Raw genomic sequence first — 470 nt, forward strand, 5'->3', positions numbered from 1 at the left:
GGAGCACACCTCTACCACTCCTGGCTCCTGCAGTCTCTGAGCTGCTGGGTGTGTGACTGCTGTACACACAGCCACCGAGGGCTGGGGGGGGCTCAGGGGACAGTCGGGGGCTCCAGGTAGCAAAGCAGGTCTCAGGCAGCTCCCTTGGAAAGGTCCAGGCTAGCCCAGGGCTGGATGGCTTCAGCCAAATAGCCCTGCATACACCTGAGCCTGCATCAGTGAGCAGAACAGAGGGCGAGGGGCTGCTTGTCCCCATTCACTGCTCTGGGACACACTTGTCCCCTCTGGCAGCTCTCCCAGGGCTGCGTTGCCAGCCACAGTGCAGATGGTACAGTGCAGCCCCACGTGCCAGCATGTTGGGACCTGTGTGAAGAACTGAAAAACCACTGTGACAGTGCTCAAGACAGAGCCCAGACCAGGGTTTATTTTCATGGGTGCCCAGTGTCCAGGAGCCACCCGGGCAAGGCTGG

Source organism: Cariama cristata, unplaced genomic scaffold, assembly GCF_000690535.1.
Source record: "Cariama cristata isolate BGI_N322 unplaced genomic scaffold, ASM69053v1 scaffold29360, whole genome shotgun sequence".
Lineage (NCBI taxonomy): Eukaryota > Metazoa > Chordata > Aves > Cariamiformes > Cariamidae > Cariama > Cariama cristata.